Source organism: Dermacentor albipictus, chromosome 1, assembly GCF_038994185.2.
Source record: "Dermacentor albipictus isolate Rhodes 1998 colony chromosome 1, USDA_Dalb.pri_finalv2, whole genome shotgun sequence".
Classification (NCBI taxonomy): Eukaryota; Metazoa; Arthropoda; class Arachnida; order Ixodida; family Ixodidae; genus Dermacentor; species Dermacentor albipictus.
The window spans coordinates 338,332,126-338,349,600 of record NC_091821.1 but is presented as its reverse complement, the minus strand read 5'-3'; the positions used below and the strand labels follow the sequence as shown (position 1 = coordinate 338,349,600).

The window sequence follows — 17,475 nt, the reverse complement described above, 5'->3', positions numbered from 1 at the left end:
CGTGTGCATACTGTCCTGTACACACTAACTTGAAGAAAGCAGTTTGTTGTTGCAGCTAAAGGTTGTGCCTATTATCACTGTTGTATTCTTCAAGGGACTCTGCAATAATGATTCCAAACTCAAGGGCATATTAGATGTGCAGCTGTGGAATAAGTACATATTTACGTATTGCCATTTAAAATTTGCATGAATTTTACACAGAAATCTCCCACTTGTAGAGTTTCAAAGGCACATTCATGAATGATGCACGACAGTGTGAAGTCCGGTATTATGCTTTTAGTAAAGCTAATTTATTATTTTGCATTTGATGCTGTAGTTTTCATATCTTCATTTGGCGAACAGCAGCTGTTAGGTGCTTTCAAGCAGAAACAACTACAATTCCATGCAGGTTGAGTGCCTGTGCACCATAAACGCATGTAAACTCTGCTCACCAACATCGGGCAATACAGTGAAATGAAGTGTAAGTGACTGCCCTGTGTGTGGTGCTCAGTAAAGATGCCGCTGGGCAGTGAGAACGGGGGGGAGGGGGGTTAAAGGGTAAAGAATTATCCAGCAAAGAAGCGAAAACGTGCTGGGCACCTTTCACTAAGAAAACAAAAAGAAATGTAAATTTGTAGGAGGGTGCCCTTAGCAAAGCACATGTATAATGATTTAGGACGCCTTAGAGCGTGGAGTTAAAATATTCATTAGAGACGTCAACCTTGAGAGGTACATAATGTTTCGCACATACACCCCTGTAGCGCTCATTGTAACTGCTGTAGAAGTACTTCTCCTCCGGGGTCAACTGGCATTGATGTAGCATGAAACTATAGATGCAATGAAACTCGTGCATGTTCTTCAGAGTGAAATAAAATTGGTGCATGAGTGGTGGACTAATTGAATTGCATGACAGCCTGTTCCATGGTGCTAGCAGTTGGTATATGGCTGATTCTTAGAGATGTGAGTTGACAACCTGTCAAATATAACTACGTTAATCAGACCGTCCAATTGAATCATTTTCGTTCTAGCTGCGCTTCAGAAAACTAAAAATGCAGGACCTTTGCTCCTTGTTAAGCACTGCATGCCCACTAATTAAGGTTAAATGATGCACAGAACATGCTTGCATATGCCTGACATGTTTTTCTTGTTTTCGGTGTAAAAATAACTAATATGATAATGTAGTCAAAGAACTTAGCCAATATAGCGCCACAAACCTTTGGTATGCATAAATAAGTAGATGTACACAATAATATGCATGGCCTGAAGCACAATTGAGGACGACACTTGATATGCAGGTTATGGTGGTTATCCGTGTAGTTATGTAGGAAGGAAAGCCAACAAGAGGCCCCGGCCAGCACGGGCGTGTTGGAGAAAGTGTGGCGTGTTGGTGGAGAGAGAAAGTTCACGTGGAGGAAGCCACATACTGTTTTTTGCAAAGGAGCAGGGGACTCGTATCCCAAACAATAACGTTGCGATAGCAACTATTCTCCTGAAGCTCTCGCTGCTGCTCTCTGCCTATGAAAAGTGAGAGAAATCTTTTCGGCCCTTGTCTTTCTCGCAGCACATTCTGCTCGCGAGACAAGCTGACTTTGGAGTGTGTTGTGTAAGCTTGAAAGTTGTGTTCAATGTCTACGAGTGTGAGCCAGCAACAAACACACTCCAAGTAATCAGGGGGCGGGTCTTCGTCGTCGTCTTCAACGTGACGAAAAGCACAGGAGCATGTCTGCTTCACTAAAACTGCTACAGGAGTTTCGTAGGATTTGTCCTGGTGCTTGTTGGCAGCACACACTTCTGGCAGCTCGTAACAATGCAAATTTAAAGCTTGCACCTATGAAGGAAGAAAAACTGAGGAGAGGCCCTACCCCGTCCGCGCGCTAGGAGAAAAGTGTGGAGGAAAGGACATAGTAGGCTCTCCTTTCTCTGCTGTTCTTTTATTTCTTTTGCTGTAGCGGCCGTGCTTTCGGGCCACAATGGCAGCTTTGTTATGGTGCCGTGCGCTCACACGCGTTGCTCCGTAGATTTTGAAGCGAGGCAAAGGCGCCGTGTGGGCAGGTTTGCGTTAGTCTCCGTGTTTTGTTGCGCAGTGGTATCTGGACCATGCTCTCCCGGATGTTGTTGTGGCCAGGTGGGATAGGAGAGAAATGAACGCGCATGCAACGCTGTACGTAATGTACGTACTACGCCAGGGCAATGACAACGGACAAAGGAATATCTGCGGGAAATTTTGCCTCTTTCGGCGGAATCATGCTAACGTGCCATCGCAGGTTGAAACTGATGCGTTTCAGAATCTGTGCAATGAACGCCTTTCAGGCCAGAGATTCCTGCTTTTGATACCGCATGGTGCATTTGCGGAGCGTTTGTGCCTGCTGCATGGTTTTAGAACATTCGTGTTCTTGCTTTTGTGCATATTAAAACCCATGTTGCTTAACTGTTGCTTGTTTCTCGCAGTATTCGCGACAGCACGAAGTCTTTTAAGCAGAGCGCGTTCGAGGTTCATGCGCACCTGCCGGTGTGCCACAATACACTTTGATATAGCGTTACGCAGAATATGTCCATTTTGCTGCCTGCGCCGGCTATTCAACGCTTCTTCAGAAAAGATCGAAACGAAGCGGCTGCTTTGACTTATTAAAGAACGAATCCTCCCTATACTGCTGGCGTATCTTATCTGTGCGCGCGAGAAGCGCAGGGAACTGAAGGTCAGCAAGAGTGGGCAAGGCCTCGTACGTAGAACGTACGCCTGCGAACCCATGAAACGGCTGTGCCGTGGTCGCACGTAGGCCGGGTCTGCGCGCGTACTGTTCTGCACCGTCCGCCGGCTATCACAAAGCTTTGGTTCCGTAGGGGCACCTCAGGCCGCACTCAATGCATATAAACGCGGAATTGACATATTTCTGCCTCCTCGAAGGCGCGCTGTAGTAGTGATACGCGGCCACCCGAAATTTGTTCAATAAAGCACGACGATTCCTCAAGTCACAGCGAGAATATGTGTTTGTGCTCATAAACTCTAAGTGGATCACAAATGGGTCGGTGTGTCGTACGTGTGTCCAGTGCGTTCTTGCAGTGTAGAGAATGCGTACATTTTTGTATCGCCAGACGTCTAGCTCGCAAGTCCGTCTGAGAGCCCCAGGAAGCCCAAGGAGAGAAAAGCAAGTAGAAGGCAGCGATAAAGGTGACCCTTTTTTTTAAAAAACACGCAAGAAGTGGGCAGCGACCGGTACCTGCGGTTGATGGGAACAGTGGCTGGCCTTATGAAGCATGTTTTCATGAAAGCCGGTAAAAGTAGCCGATTCGACTCCACCGCCAAATTTGCGAAGTTTATTATGAACTTCTTTCAACATGACTTCCGCAACGGTAATGCAATGAGACATCGTGATTACATCCTTTTGTTTGTATTGCTGCGGAGCGCGCGCGTCCGATCAGCCCGGTTGCGCGCAGCGCGGCGTGGTTTCGCGAGAAATGTAAACAAGAGAGGAGAACTGGCCCGATATAATGGCGGAGAAACGCCAACTTCCGGCTTCATAAGTGACGTCAGGGCCCCTTTTCCGTTTTCTTTCCTCCATGCTCGCTCTCTCGCTTCCGTAGAGTTTCTCACCATAGAGTTTCCTACATAATTATTGTAGGAAACTCTATGTTTCTCACAGTCTTATAGTGAGAAACTCTATGCCCGCTCCCATCTGCTCCGGCGAGCTGATTGGAGGCACAAAGAGAGATGATGGCACACCAACATGACTGCACTTCCGGCTTCAAAAGCGTGACGTCAGGGCCTCTCTTTTGCTGCCCTTTTATTCACGCATGTAGTCATAATAGTTTCCTACAAAAATTTTTGTTGGAAACTCTATGATAATAGAAGCCATTGAAGCACGCGGTGTAAGAACATTGTGAGTCATATAGTTTCTCTATGATATAAGTCTAACTACGTCCGTGGACAAATATTTTGCTACATATCTTTGAAGCAGAATGATGGAGCACGATTATGGTTTGTCTAGTGGTGGTAGGAGCGCTAAATCAGAGTGTACAGCAACGCCACATCGCGTCGGCTCAACGCGACTTCTTATTGATTGGACATCCTCGGCAGTTGTCGTCTGGTAACGGCGGCAGCGTTGTGGGCGTGTGTGTACGAGTGCTAGCGCTGGCGCGTAGCACTCTGAGTGGTGTTGATTTTTACTCCCGCAATTTTCCCATACCTCGCGTAGAACTTATCAGCGAAAATTCCATCAATCTACATAAGTTGTGCTCACAACAACTCCTGTGTGTGCCAAAGGGACGTGAGAACTCCTGCATTTATCCTTACGCAATGATCGAGGCTCAAGTGACTCAAGGTTGATTGCACCAAGCATCAGACAGCATCGAAGGGGTGCAGAGAAGCTCGCCGAAGTGCCAAGCGATGCATAAGTGAGGTGAGAACAGTTTCGTGAGTCTGCGGGACCATCGGTCTGATCAGCTGAGACGGATCAACTTATTTGTTCATTCAGTTTCAAGCCATGAGCTTCGAAGCGTACACGCAGTTGGAGCGATGATTTGCTTTCACACGATGTGGATGTCCCGGTGCAGTATTGACGCAGTATTGTTGGTCAGTGACGTTTTGTTTTGGTTCGAACGGCCAAAGCCTCTACCGCTCGGGCAACTATTTCTGACCAAATGGATAATTGTGAATTATATAACTTGCCGGCGCTATGCGTAGTCCGCACTTATTGCTCATTTTGATCACTTTCCAACGGATCGCGAGAAATGCGAAGAATATACACGATATATCGATGCACGCGTTGTCGCAGTTGTGCATACTTAACTGATAACAATTCGGTCAACGTTTATACATTGCTTGCGATGGTTGATCCGAAATTTCTCCCAATGAAAACTGGGTCATATGCTCTGCACTGCCCATTTACAGTGTGTTCGCGTCAAAAAAGGTTTCTGCGCCTATCACGTACTGCATACTTTGCTGTTTCGTCGTGGAACCACGGAACGTCGCACCTTTACACTTTCAAATCGCAGGGTGAAACATGCAACTTAATTCCAACCGTCGATATATATGTATGTACCTAATGCGACACTGCGCCGTGCGCGCTAGCCAGGCAGTGACGTGCCGACCGTCTCCGGACGTCTTTCCCCGCTGGCTCCTCGCATGTATATACGGGACACTCTGCGCTGTTCTATCGTGATGCGGAAGTGGCACAAGCCGACCCGTCTCGAGGCCGGTCTCTTGTTTTTCTCTCGTCTGTCCTGCAAAGGTCAACGTGAAACGGCGTATGGCCCAGCGATCGAACTCGCCAACCGTTGGGATGCGGGTGCTAGCTGAGGAGAGACACGTGTGCGCAGTCTCTCACTTAATGTGTTTCCGGAACGCAAATTCCACGAAAAAGATGAAAAACGGGCTAGACGAAAAGCAGTATAGATGCAGCTGACGGACATTTTCAGATTCCGCGAATCGATTTCCAGTGCGTCAACTGACACACGGCGGTTCGTATCAACTCGGCCGCCGCGGTGGCTCGTGCATGGCGTTCAAGAGCTCGACGGTTCGATTCCCAGTCGTGCTGATTGGGTTTGCGTTAAAAAACACCTAGGGGGTCAAAGTTAATCTAGAGCCCTCCTCCGCGGCGTCCTTCATGGCCCATGACTGTGGACTTTCCGGGCGTTAAATCTGGCCCATAATTGAAACAGTTCGTATCCGTGCCAGCCGTTCCGTCCGTGTCAGACAAGAAGCCGTGAAAGACCTTAGCATAGAAGCGCCGCCGCTTTAAAGAGGAGAGAAACCACAATTATCTCGCGGTCTGGTCATGCAGCCAGGGAGAGAGTAAAACACATACTTGCCCGAAGTTAAGTTCTTTTGGCTGATATAGCGACACATGCGAATGTACAGTGTGCGTTATTTCCACACCAGTTTTGAAATCGCAGCTGCCGTGCGCCGTAAATCTGCGCTACCGGCGTGGTAAAGTTCGTTGAGGACTGCAGGTGGCGGCTGGCCGTCGCGCTATATATCCGTTCGAAACCGGTGTGCTGGGGTGTGCGCGACACAGATTTCCTGTTGATCTCGGTCTTGAAATGCTAGCTGAAATTTCTGCCGCACAGAGCGTGCGAGACGTCACCGCGGCGATGCACGCATACGTAAAAAGGAGGCGGTCCATAGCAGAGGTCGTGCAGTATCCGCATCTTCTACATCTAAGGAGCCTCGATCACAATGCCACGTGGTGTAATGTCCTGGTAGCGTTGCAGTAATAACGCAGGAAAATAAAATTAATAGGGAAGTATCTTTTCCCGCAGGGGGATACTACTGAAAGAGACAGGTTGAAGCCGTATTGTTGACATAGAATTACATTGCTCCACGATCCATCCACGCAGCCAAGTTGTGGCTGCGCTCATTCGTTCATTCATTTATTCAATCGTCGGCATAGAAAAACGCGAATATAAAAGGAGTAACGACGTCATTTATGGACAGGACGAACAGTAGGAAACGGACCAGCGCGTTGTCCGTTTCCTTGAGTTCGTCCGCCCTCTTGCGCTGTTACTCCTTTTACACGGGCGTCACACGGCGCGCTTTTGATCGCAATTGAGCCCGACGGGGATTGACTCCTTTGCTCGCCCATTGCGGTCGAGAATTTCTATGCGGATCGGCCTCTATCCCGATCAGAAATGGCCCTGTGACACCAGTATTAAATTCAACACGTACCAAGCGGTCCAAGTTAGCATTCTTTTGCAGAAAAAGTTGGTGGCGCTCTGCTGGAGCCATGCTTTTATATGAGGAAGATGAGTGGGAGAGCGATAATTGGAGAAGGAATGAAAATGTATGGCAGAGGGGGAGAGAGTTTATTGAGGAAACACGGGGAGATTGACCTGAGCCAGGTGTAGTATGGCGGCATGGTGGTCCTCAACTCAGTGGCACGTCCCCATTTAGTGAGATAGGCCAAGACTCGTGTGGTAGAGAGAGATGGAGTGATTGTTGAGAGTAAGAGGCGCTATTTTCTTCAGCCTTTTAGGAAGCGCGGCTCAGCACCTTTGGGAAGGGTAGAAAATACAATGGGATTATACTCTCTTAAAATGCGGAAAAAGAAAATGCACAAAGACACATTACGTCGTCGATCTTCTTCGTCTTTGCGTCTTCCGAGCTACTATTTTTTGCATTAAATCCTCGCCTGTCCCTCCTCTCGGATATGCGTGCCGTAGTTTCTGAAGGAACAACTGGTCAGCGGTTGTGACACACAACAGGCTCTCCGCCATGGATGGACAGGAGGCGGACAGACAGCCGCCGCCGCCAACTATAGCAATGTAGTAGACGTAGCTTTATGCAAACACTATACCGCCTTTAAGTGTGAAGTAAATGAAAAGTAAGTACCACGGGGGGCAGTCAGGCTTGGCGTACTTATTGTAATGGGAGCAACGTTGCGAAACTGGAGCAGAGCTTTCAGTTGGAGTCGAATGCTGGCAGCGCTGAACACCGACGTATCCGGATGTTGCTTCCGAACTGTGGCTGCGTTTATGCATCGTGTTGCGGCTCCGAGCACCCATTGTTCTGCTGTCCCCGATTTGACGTGCGCCAAGGCGATCGCTTTCGAATGCACTGGATGACCGGACAACCGATTGCGAGTTAAGAAGATACTGGAACAAAAGCTCTGTCTCTTTGTCGGCCACAAGGGGGCCGACAAAACTGCTAGCATGTTCCTTGAGATCAACTAGCCTGTGCGAGCGTAATTTAACTCACGTGCGAGCCTGTTTGCGTCGGCTCTTTCTCTTTGTGTTTTTTTTTCTCTTCTCCGGCTAAGTCAAAATGCTTACATTGGCGCTTCTGTTACTCTCTCTCTCTCTCTTGCACTAGAAGCGCAAAAATGCTGGAGTCGAGGGCGTCAAATACCCAACTGTTTACCATTTTAGCGCCCTGTCGCATATCACACACACGCACACGTAGGTATATACGATAACGATAACGACGACGAATGACGGCACAATGACGGCATGACGTACTGACCTCAAAAAGTCGTGGTGATGTGGCCGTCCCTCGTCCCTTGGATGGTATCCCGGGTAGGTGCCTTACTCTTTCGAGCTGCGTAAGAAATCCTATCACCGGCCACAAGGATTACAGCAGAGTAGCCTTACTCACGCATGACGTATACCTGCCTACCTAGATATTCGACCCTGCTATCCCGCTGCCTATCTCATGTGAAGTGAGAAACTTTCAGAGCGAGAGTATCCGGTATAATAACGCATAATAAAGACGTTTTTAATCGGTCACTCAATCAGTGCCAGGAAAACAGGGTGAGTATGTCTGCAACAGACTCTTGCGTGTACTTTGTGAAAGCAATGTTCAATACTTACGTTTGTTATACGTGGATATTTGTTCACGTGCAATATACATATAGCGGTTGCGCGAGCGAACGCCCACGTGCGTCGTTTCTCTCAGTAACGCTCGCGCACCCCCGCGCCCGTATGCATTCGGAGGCCGGCCGCAGCCTCGTAAAAATCTTTCACTGCGACCGCTCGTTGCCTTAATTAGCGGAGGATCTCATTTGGGAAGACGAGGGCTAGACCGCCGTCCCAACGAACGACTTCGTCCTCCCCAATTACTGTTTCCGCCGTCTCTCGTGCGCACTGCACGGTTGTCTTTCTCTCTCGCCGTTATTGCTGCTGTTGCTTTTGACAAAGCGTATGCGAATGACTGTAGGGATGCTTCTTCTCAAGGAAATGTGCCAGAGAGAAATTCCTACTCATTCCCCGAAGGGGGGGGGGGGATAGGGGCTATAAAGGAGAGGAAAAAAAAAACGACAATGGAGAAAGATGCTACGCCCCTGCAGTAGCATCGGAAGTGAAGGGGTCCGGGGTCAGTGCGATTGCCCCCCCTGGCCCCACGCTTCAAGATAACTGCCACTGCAGATACTGAGCGAGAAAGTTCAGTGGTGGGCACATGGCTCCTCGCCTGCAGCCCTTTTCAACCTCCGCCTCCTCCTCCTTCCAGCCATCTCCAACGTCTCTGACAATTGGTTCGTTGTGCTGGATGGGGTCCACTATTTTGCTATGTTTTCTCCCCTCTAATTCACCTGCGCGAACTACAAGCGGAAGGCCAGAACAAAACCGCGCGGTCAAATGAGGGTCGGCAAATCCCACCGAATGGGTTCAACCTCCCGTCCCAATCAGCGCGACTACCCAATCGACCTGTATCGACTCTGCGCAGGTTCCGGGCGTGCCTCGAAAGAAAGCCGAGCCGTTGAGCTCGTTAGGGCGTCTTCCGCCCAGTCTGGGCTGCCACTTGGAAGGCGCATCCGCGAAGCGAGACGTGATTGGCATTGGCTCTCCTGAGCGCGTCGTCGACCCCTTGTGCGGCTGTTAGTATAATTGCGGGAAAACGAGCGTCAGTCTCCGTAGGATTGCGTTGTAGCTTTCGGCGCCTGGTAATGCTGAGCTTAGGTTGGATGGATTTATGAATTGAATGATTCGGCACAACTGCAGATTATCGCCGTGAATTATTGGTCGGATATCTGCGTGAGAATTTCTGCCTGGGGTGCTAACCATCGCGTCTTTAAATTTACGGCGTCCTCCAGAAGTTCTTTTGTTTTATCTCATAATGCGTAAGCTATTTCTTTTCTCGCCGGAACCAATGCGCTTTCTTATTTATTTCGCCTTCGTGTTTTGTCGGTTAGTCTTGTTACCAGGGCTGCGCTGTTTGCATGAGCTTTTCTCCAAGCCACTGGGCTGGATGCACGGCTTTAGAGAGTCCACAACTCTGTGAATTTGTATATACGCATCTTTTCCTTATACCATCATCATTCATCAGCTCTTTCCCTCCCCGTCCCTCTTCCCCAGTGTAGAGTAGCAGGCCAGAGCAAGTTATAGCTCAGGCCGACCTCTCTGCCTTTCTGTAAATCTCTCTCTCTCTCTGTCTCTCTTTGTCGGATAGTCGACATCGTGGCACGTCCCATGTGTTCAGTGTGCATGCCTCGTCTCCGGTGCTGCATCCAGCTTAAACATGTCTGCTCTGCTTTGAAGTAATGTGGCTCTGAAGTAGGGAGCTGCGAGGCACGCTCTGACGTTTAAGACTGCCCTTGAAACTTCTATCTAAACAGATGACGCTGTGGAGTGTGTAGGGACACGCAGCGCAGCGCAATGCCGGGATAAGGCTGCTGATTGTTTGGTCAACGCCATCTGCAACTTAGACTCCAGTGTCTCATCACTTGAAACAACGAATAACTGATGGCTGACCGTTTCCTATCCTTTATCGTTGGCCCAATTGTACGTGGACAGTCTAAGGACAGTCTAAGGCTGTGGCGCACGGTGTGTCCGCGGGATGAACAGCTTTGTAAATTCAGTAGAATCCGCATTTCGGCGGAACTGCGCGGGTTGGCGTTGCCGTGGAGGCAGGGTGATATCAGAATCAGAGAGGAAGATGCCGGCAAGAGATTCAGCGCCTACTGAGTGGCTGCTATATCTTTCCGCGAGGTCTCGCGCGTGCGTAGTGATTGTGCAGCCCACGCTGTCGCGATCTTACTGAATCCTGAAAAATTATTGCTGGGTGAAAGCGGCGTGTTGGTCGGAGGACACGAGACAAACAAAATCACAATCGCTGACCGCTAACTACAGCGGCCAGTGCTATCTCCTTCTTTTTGTATTTTCAAAGCGAAGCTTTCTTTGTCTCTTCCGCGCAGTTTGCGTGCGAATAAGCTGGGCCGATCCAGGGAATAGCGGAGTCAAAGCTGTATCGGTGCCGGAGACAGGGTAATGAAATATGGTGGCTATATACGTAGGGCCGACCCTGATACCAGGGCACGACATGTGTAGCATTGCTGTGTTTTGGGCATGTTGGTACTCTAACTCGGATAACATTTTTTAGCGCCAGCGAACGAGGACAGAAGGGAGACGTTGACAGCACAATGCGCTTCTGTTGTCAACGTCTCCCAGCTGTCGTCGTCCGCTGGCGCTAAAGATGCTATCCACGACACGTATCTTCGCAAGGCTTTTAATGTGGCTTGTAACGCGAGCTGACGTTGGAGGCAGCACAACATCACAGCACCCACATGCCGCTTATAGCATTAACCTATAGAATTAACCCGATGGGGGCGAAATGCGAAAACACCGGTGTGCTTAGATTTAGGCGCACGTTAAAGAACCCCAGGTGGTCGAAATTTCCGGAGTCCTCCACTACGGCGTGCCTCATAATAAGAAAGTGGTTTTGGCACGTAAAACCCCATAATTTAATTTTTTTATAGAATTAACCAATAAGTGTCGAAGCATTGGGAGTTGAGCGAGTCGGTTTGAATTCACGATGGCTGCACAGCGCAAGGGAACACTACACCGCGGGGTAAAAAGAAAGAACCCTTGCCCACCTTGTCCTGTCCTTCACCCCCCCCCCCCCCATCTAGTGTTCCCTTGCGCTGCGCAGCCATCATCAATAAGTGTCCCCAGCAGCATGCATATCTCAGCAGGTCGGCCCGGAAGATATCGCTTGATATGACAGTCATACTCCGGTGGTTTCGGTCTCTCTTTTCTTCTCCCTCGTTTGTCATCATCCTCTGCAGTGTTGTTTCGTCACTGGGCCGTGACCGACTGACTAGTTCAGATATCACCATGCTGGATCAGGACCTCTGCGTGTGGCGCGACGACACGTTGCCGTAAACTAGCGCCGAGACCCAACGTCGCCGCCATACATGGGTAAAGCGAGACGCGCGCAGATGCGTCGGTCGCAAGCGCGTCCAGTGTATCAGACGCGCACGGCTGCTGGTATACCGCGCCGGGTCCCTCGGGAGAGAGCCGAGCGGGGGGGAAGCGTGCCGACGGAGTGCCCCGATGATTGCTGGCCGACGCGGTCGGCGGAGGGCCATCAACAGCTGACGAGGGGTGCGCGCCCGCGGGCCCCATTTGCGCGGCCGCGCCTCGATGCGAGGTGCACTCCCCACGTGGGCGGCGACGGAATGCCGGTCACGTATGCGCTCTGCGTCGCGTCATCCTCCCCTCGCGGCCCAATCTTTCTCGTGCGGAGCTCCTTGCTGGAGGCGCGCGCGAACGGGACATCTTCATTGCTGGGATTCTTTGTTGCGCGCACACACCCTCGCGAGTGCTGAGACTGTCCTTTCATAAATGTATAGAACAGTCCCCTTGCTTTGGAAGTTCAGAGGCATCGTCATTCGTTCGCAGCATTTCATTAGGTTTGTGGAACGCGTTGACAGAGCAGCGCAACCGTCTCTCTGAGCGGACGCTCAGGAACACACGGACATGCGCCATGACTTAGAAGTTCCCCCTTGTTACAAACGATGTAACATATAGTGTACTCGCTGCGATGACTCACTGGCTGCTTCTGAGTACATCTCGCAGGTACGTCTCGCCAGGTGCATTCTGATGAAGGCGCAACTCGAAAACGCTTTCGTACGTAGGGTTAGAGGCCCCTTCGAAAACTTGGGTGTTCAAAATGAATCTTGAGGACCCGTCATGCCGGCGTCCCTCATAACGGGCTGTGCTAAGTAGGGATGTGAAACCCCGTAAGTAAAAAATAAAATAAAAAAAATACGAATACATGCGAACTCGCTTCTTCGTCAGCGAGAACACTTCAGTCCGATGCCGCAACGTCGTGTCGAGAAGGTTGTCTTCACTGCATGGATAGATTATTGCTGGCGAAGCGTGCTTTCAGGAGCCTAGGCACTGCTTCTCTCGCATTAACTCGTCTTCCTAGATTATATCGTTGTCAGACGACGTTCATTATCAAAAACGTGTATTATGACAGCCAGCAGCACAATGACAGTACAAGTTGCCGTTCTTTGCAAATATGAGTATTGCCACTGGCGCAGCGAGCATTCGCGTCTGTGACAGCCACAGCGGAGCGGGTTCGTGATATAGCTTGTGTCGCTTATAGGCGTGTCTGTTCCGTGTCTTGATATCTTTGTCCAGGCAACTTATACCTCTGTGTACACAACGCTTCTTTTTTTATGAGATGCGACATAGCGAGTGAAATTTAGCGCACTCACTACAGCGTCGGCTGTCTGCACCGTGCGACGCGAAATAAGCGCACGGACGCTACGCTGGAAATACGGCGGAAATGCGTCTCGTGCTGCTGGCAATCACGCGACTAGAACGTGCCTCGACGTTCAGAAATTTGTGCGGCTTGCCACGCTGCATGAACATTTCAGTTTGCTTTCAAACATCGAATCATTCTTGTATCTAGACACCAAAATTCAAGTTTTAGAACGAGCAGCGAGAATCGGGACACCTGTTTTATGGGTCTGTGCTAAAGGAAATAGATGTTGCCATTGACCCGGCACGTATACGTGCTCCATCTGACAGGACAAAGTTAATGCGCTTCTGCGGTATAGTGCCGCACAGTCAGCCCAGAAGAGTTATAGTAGCGCAGGCAGCCTTCGTTGGAAAAAAAAAAATATACTCGTAGGTCTGCTACATCCATCGGCTGGTTGTAGTATGCCTACGTACGCTATACTTGTACGACCATACCACTTCATAAGTGCACGGTCTGTGAACTTATGTGCACTCGCACGTGTAACCAGCTGTTATATGCAGGATGCGTATAATCGGTGGGTGCAGGATGTTTTCAAATTTAGGTCTCGTGGAGTCCTGCCCAGGTCGCGTATTTTATGAGAGCTTTCTTTTTTTTTTTGCGAGTGTACATGGGGAAGGGAAATGAGGAGAGGAGGAATGGTTGCCTGGTTTCTCTTTCTTTTCTTGGCCTGTTAGCTTATGATACATTGTCTTTCTTTTTCGTCTTTCCTTTTCAACATTTTTTTCCCTACTTTTCATCTTTCGCTTTTACCATCTTAAGCATCACTACAGGCTTTTGGCTATATATGTCAACCTCTCCATGCTCCCATTAAAGCCTCTCGTATAGATTGTAGATCACAAGGAGGCAAAGCATGGCCTATAATTATGTTCGAAGGCACTCTGTACACTGATCCAGTCGGTTTCACTCCCGCCAGAACAGCGGCTATAGAGACGCTTCAACACGAAAACCCGCGCTTATGGTTCTTTACGTAGAGCCTTGCGCGCAGGTGCGGTTCCTCCGTGGAAAAGGTGAACAGCCGCAGCTTACAGCATAGTTGCAGCTTGCCCTTTGCATCCCGCGCCTCCTCTCCGCTGGTGATGGTGGTCCGGCGCTCCCAGCCAGGCTGCGCCAGCCAGCGGCGGCCTCGGAGAGCAGCCCGTTGCTAGGCAACTGCGGTGACCCCGAAACCCCGTCGCTGACCTTTAAGAAAACAGTTCGATGCTCCTATTAGATTCGTGTTCACGGCAAGGCCGCGCTCCTCATTTACGATCCCGCCGCTCCCGATTGTAATACGCGTACGCGTTGTCGACCGGTAGTGGAAAGAATTCCTTGAAAGCTTTTCTTCTTCTTTTTTTTTATTGAGCCGGTAGGAGCTGCTTAGTCCTTCTTTGCTTCTTGCACACACGTTGCACGTCCGAGTTGCCGCCATCCTGCTCGTAGACTTTTGCGCGACATCCTTTTCAGCGATAGATGCTATGCACTGTTAAAGAAGAAGAAGACAAAGAAAAGATATCCTGTATAAGTACGGCACTTCGGTGTGCTAACGTTGCTGCCATTACGTACTCCGTACCGCGGTACTGCCGAACAATTTATCCAGGTGCTGAGCGAGATCGATTTCACGTTGACACTGCTTCTACAGAGGATGCCGATCGTAGAAGTAGTCCTTAGCGGACTGGACTGTGCTTCGAAACAACTAGTTCTCACTTAACTTTCGTCTTCATATTCCTCCTCTCGCACGTTTGCTCCAATTTTGTACTTAATCGCGCACAGTTAGGGATTATAAGTATTAGAAACATGTTTGTACTTATGAATAGGGACTGTTCGATTCGAAGACCCTATCAGACAGGGCAGTATTTGACTTGCTTTTCGAATTTTTCGGATTTTCTTACACCCCTAGTTGTTTATAAAACATACATCCTCCATGAAGGAAAGTATCACTCAAGTCCACGTAAGTCACCGTAGTTATCTTCGTCGCCATCAAGCCAACTGTCGCGCAATTCTGGTTGTGGCACTAGTATACTCCTTCAGCGGCCCTTTCCGTTTTGTTTTATTTCTTACTGGCAATAACGACGCTCTGTGTGGTGGACTTTTCGAGATACAGTGAAACTATGTTGCCAGTGTATCGTGTGCTATACTATTAACTTTCTGTCGGAACGCCGGCGGAAGCAAATGCCAGTAATCAGCTTTGAGCGAAGCGTGTGTCACCTCGTAGGTCACATCTGGTGCAGCGTGCTGGGCTATCGCTCCAGGCAGACCTCTGCAGTTTTAATTAAAAATGCCCTCTCCCTTCCGATTTCTGCCCGTGTTCATTTGTCTTTAGATTAACTTAGCGAGTTATAGGCTGATCCGCTCCGCGCGGATTTTACTTCTAAATTTTTTCGCCAGCCCTTCCGTTTTCTGCCACAAATTTCTTGCTTTTAAGTTTCGCGATTTCGCTTACGACTATCTGAATCAAGGAAAGAGACTGTGCTCACCGAATTCGTCGACGTTGCGCGGTCGCGTGTCCCCGATATAAAGCAGGCCGTAATCTGTAAAGCGCATTCCAGTGTTCAGAACGGGCGTGTATATAGCCGAGTGAAGTGATGCATTGCGTCCGGATTACTCTACTTAAAATTAAATTATGTTGCTTTACGTGCCAAAACCACAATATGATTACGAGGCATGCCGTAGTGGGGGAGTACTTCGGACCACCTGAGGTTCTTTAACGTGCAGCTAAACCTAACTACGCGGGTGTTTTCGCATCTCGCCCCCATCGAAATGCGGTCGCCGTGGCCGGGATTCGATCCCGCGACCTCGTGCTTAGCAGCCCAACATCGTAGCCACTAAGCAACCACGGCAGTTATTACTCTACCTCCTACGTGTAGAAGGGACGCATAAAGGGCATTGACTGAAGCCGATCGAGGTGTCCCTCGCTCACTAATGCGATTGGTGGCGCTCTGCTCTCTTCGATACGCTTACGCACGAGCGGCTCCGCTGAGTGTGTTATCTTAAAGTAGAGCGTCATTTGACAACGCTCCCGTACTTTCCTGACCGTCGCTGCTTCGCGCTGCTGGGTTTCTATTTCAGAATAAACGGATCCGTGGCTTCGTGCGCCTCGACCGCGGCCTTGGTGATCCCTCAGCTGGGTGCGTCCCGCTAATACAAAGTGCAATACCGCAAATCGTTTTCAATAGCAGCAGAACTCGTTGCTGTGCGCGAAGCTGTCCGCTTTGTCTCCCGCCTCACACCACGTCCATGCACTCTATACTTTCTGGCGCAAAATCAGCACACGCAAGCCGTCGATCCTTTTTCGAGAAGTCAGTATTATGTGCTAGCGTTAGACGTCGTACATGCATTTGATATTGCGCATAGAAAAGGTCAGTTAATTACCTTCCAAGTTAATTACCTAGTCACTGTGGCTTGGCCAGCAACGAGCTAGCTGACGCGGAAGCAAGAACCGCTGCTATTAAAGCCGTTGCCGTAAATATTCCATGCTCGTGGAGGGACGTAAACTCTTTGTTGACTGCGCTCATACGAGATTGCGCAGCAGATTGCTGGGCTTGACCTCCTGCGGGAAGTGGACTGCTCGACCGCCTGCGCCTCGGTACAGGCGCCATGCGGGAAACACACTTTTACAGGACTTTTCACCTCCCAGCTAAAGTCACTTCACTGTACTCTATGCACGTCTTATCGACCTTACGGACATCCTAAACTGTGAGCGCTGCCGAGTGTCTGAGACTCTCCAATATCCGTTTCGCGACTGCCCTCTCTACGACTAACAGTGAAAGACGCTGACTTGTCCGAAAGTGCTACTTTCTCCGCATTGTGTGAGCGCACAGCAGCAACAACAGCAACAAGGGCTGATCCGGACTGTTTGAAGACCACCGAACTAAAGGGTTCAAGGAACCTACGATGTGACCTGGTTTATTGTGTGCATCGTTTCTTCCTGCCCTCATCGTCATCTTTCATCACTCTTTTTTGTCCGCTTCCCTTTTTCGCCTCTGCACAGTAGCAGGCCAGAGCATACTATCTCTGGCATATATATATATATTGTTACAAGCACGGGGAAAAGGGGTTTATTTAGGCGTACGAGAGCAGGAACGGCAGGCTACGAACAACAGGAATGGCCGCTGCACAGTCTTCGTTCTCTTCTTCCCCTCTCTTCTTGCTCCCCGCGTCCCTTTGACGCGCTTGGACGTAACATACCTCCCCTCGCAGACAAAGCCCCCTGGGCGAGTCAACTAGCTTGCCGTGGCGTGCATGATTTCAACCGTGCGACATGCGCGACTTGTGTCCTAGCAGAACGTCTACCAGTGTTCGTGAGGCGCGCGAGAGTATAGTTCACTTCGCTGACTTTGTCGATGACAACATACGGTCCATCGTAGTTTGCCAGCAGCTTTTGACACAAACCGCGCTTCCTTGTGGGAGTCCAAAGCCAAACGAGATCACCAGGGTTATATGTAACAGGCCGATGTCGTGCGTCGTAGCGGGCTTTGGAGTTTTCTTGTGATGCCAAAGTCCGAAGACGCGCAAGTCTCCGAGCCTCTTCAGCGAGG

General features: G+C 49.7%; 1 protein-coding gene across 3 annotated transcripts in view; it reads left to right on the top strand.

Annotated features, from left to right (window-relative positions):
* Positions 1 to 4,039: 4,039 nt before the first annotated feature.
* Positions 4,040 to 17,475, top strand: part of LOC135900926 (uncharacterized) — a 112,800-nt gene continuing 99,364 nt past the window's right edge. For all 3 annotated transcript variants that reach the window (XM_065430636.1, XM_065430707.1, XM_065430570.1), the window contains exon 1: positions 4,040 to 4,376. The gene's annotated coding sequence lies outside the window, so the exon portion shown is untranslated. The remainder of the gene's footprint in view (positions 4,377 to 17,475) is intronic.